A 3,178-nucleotide genomic window follows, 5' to 3' on the forward strand; every position below is an offset into this window, starting at 1 on the left:
TCCTCGATGATCCCCGAGCAGTAGCTTTGATATCTATAAAACAATGCAAACACACACGAAGTAAGCTTTCAAAAGCATAGTAAGTTCATGCCAAATCATCAACGGTATATAAAATATGAACCAACAACACATAAGTACTCATAAATTCTCAACTCATCTATCAATTTCATGCCAAAATCATCCTTATGTTTACACCAATTCAATAACTTTATATGCATAATACCATCTACCACATAGGTATTATACTTACCTAAACATTCTCGCATCCATTCATTTTCATTCTCACCTCTTGTTCAGATATTTTAAGACTTTCTGAAGATTATCAATGCTTTAAACATCCACACACTTTGTGCTTTAAATATTAGCTGAAGCTATAATAATTTCGCATACCAGTGCTTCCTCAATTAACCGAAGCTATCTCGGTATCGCACACTTAGTGCCTTATATAGCCGAAGCTAGTTTAAATCGCACACTTAGTGCCAAATACCATTGATTTATCATCGTATTCCTCCAAACTAAATAGATATATACAATATATATAAATAAAGCATCAAAACATACTTATAACATCATTTTTTATGTACGAACTTACCTCATACTCGGAATTGTCGACTCGGATTGTCGACTCAGATTGTCTACTCTATAACCTTCGACTTCCCTCGATCTAAATCTGAATTCCTCTTTTCTTGATCTATATGTATTCAAAATTAACCCTTTTATTCACCAAATAATTCAAAACAATCCATAAACATTCATTTAGGGCATTTCACAATTTAACCCCCATATTTTCACATTTTGACACTTTAGTCCCTAATTCACGAAATCACAAAATACACATAATTTGCATATACTCATGCTTGGCCGAATATTCATAGCACTCATACAAGTCCACACATTTCATTTATTTCAAATTTTAGTCCCTCAATTTGCAAATTTCACAATTTAGCCCATTTTACTCAAAATCATCAAAAATCCAAAAACAACATACTTATCAAATACATATCTTTCATTTTTCATCAACTATCATCACAAAGCTTACAAAATCATCAATGGAATATTTCAAAATCATCAAAAAAATCAAAAATTGAGACATGGGCTTGATAGATTACTAAGCAATGATTACAAAAACGTAAAAATTATCAAAAACCGAACAAAAACGAACCTTTAATCAAGCTTTATCATGGTCGAACATTCAAAGCTCAAGAACCCTATTATTTTCTTCTATTTTCGGCTGAAAAAGGATGAATATAACACTACTTTCATGTTTTCTTTTATTAAATACTAAATTATACAACAATTACCATTTTGCCCATGATTAATAAACATTTAAAACATTAACATATAAAGCCATTTTAGTCCACTTTCAATATAAATGGCATATTAACAACATAAGGACCTCATAATCAATAATCCATATCAAAAGACACTTTTAAGAAATAGTAAACCACTTTTACATTTTACGCGATTAGGTCCTTTTATCAGATCGGGCATACAAACGATAAAATTTTCTTACAAAACTTTCACACATGCTTAGTCACACACTGTAAACACAGAAAATAATATTTAAAATATTTTACTAACTCAGATATGTGGTCCCAAAACCACTATTCCGACTAGGGTCTAAATTGGACTGTTACATGCAATCCTCATAGTGTTATGGCCCCCAGATCCTTGGATTGCATACAATGATAGAATGGGTGGTTTGATGGCATCTTCCTCCTATGTTCTTGGCATTCTTGGAGTTCTTTCCATTCATTCTGAAAATAAGGCTCCATCAATAGTTGGTGCAATTGGGACTTCATGCACTTGTGGCCAGAGCTATATTTGGCCGCATACCAAAAACACAAACTCTTCTTTTTTCCATCTTCCATATCCGCTTGGGAGAGGGTGGAACAACAGAAATGTGCAAGTGTACACAATCGCAACAAGTAGTAAAGTGGCAAGTAAATGTCAAGTTATTGTACCCATAGGGACTGTGAAAAGAACTATTTATGAAATTAATTTAAAAACACTTTGGTGAAGAAAAAGATTTTGATTTGAGGAGGTGATTAAAAACTAGGATTTTAACTAAGTAAAATAAATAAAAATAAAATAAAAGTTTCAATGCACGATTTCAAAAGATGATTTTAATCAAAATGACATAATTGTGCTAGATTAATTACATTTATTAACTTAGAATTATTAAACTCATGTTTATATTGTAACGAATAAATTCACGGCAACTCGGTAATTTGTTAACTTATGAACATACTCACCTACCAAAATCCATTCATCTCTTAACTATATCTCTATGTTAATTCAACCGATTAAACAAATTTTAATAGGCAAATTTGTTAATGCACATACATACTTATGAAATTAAAATAATCACTTGTACATATCTCTATGCCAATTCAAACAATTAATTCAATCTCATAAGCACATAAAAGATTACGTGAGGTAACAACGTATTTCTACCTTGAAGCAGTTTAATAACAATAATCTTGCATGTAACACCTGAAACCTGGCTTGGACGTTACGGTCGAGTTCGGCAGGTCACATCGAAGTGCTTTACAAAAATAAGACTTGTTGTTAAGAATCAGAACTTAAGTTAAAACCCTTTTTATCTTTATTGCTTGAGAAAATTTGGCAAATTAAGTTGTTACTAATTGAAATCAGTTTGTCAAAACAATTGCCATATTTATCACCGTTGATTCCTTAAACTGAATAAAATCGCGGAAGCTTTTAAAAACTTTGAAGTTTAAAATGCGTGTTTTCCTTGAAAACAGTTATTATTTTGAAAACTCATCTTTTCGTAGTCCAGTAGTTTAGGGTAAGAAATCAAAGCCCAGATAAAAGTTAAAACCACAAATGGCCTTAATACATAAATTAAAACCCAAACAAAATCTAAATAAATAAATTCAAAAGTAGAACATCAGCAATTGTATGGCCACCTCCGAGTCCCTCACAGCACCAAATCGTCTAAGGCTGGGGATTACCTACACAGTTAAAAGAAAGGGTGAGTTTACGAAAACTCAGTGTGTAATCCTTATCGGTCGAACGATACGACATTCAATAATATGCGGGCCTTAACCCTATCAAGATGTCGGTGCAATCTGGGCCTTAGCCCTATCTGATATGATGTGGGCCTAAGCCCAATATAGTATCAGAACAGTGTAATGCAATTATGCATCCTACC

The sequence above is a fragment of the Gossypium arboreum genome, chromosome 1, assembly GCF_025698485.1.
Source record: "Gossypium arboreum isolate Shixiya-1 chromosome 1, ASM2569848v2, whole genome shotgun sequence".
NCBI classification, from domain to species: Eukaryota; Viridiplantae; Streptophyta; class Magnoliopsida; order Malvales; family Malvaceae; genus Gossypium; species Gossypium arboreum.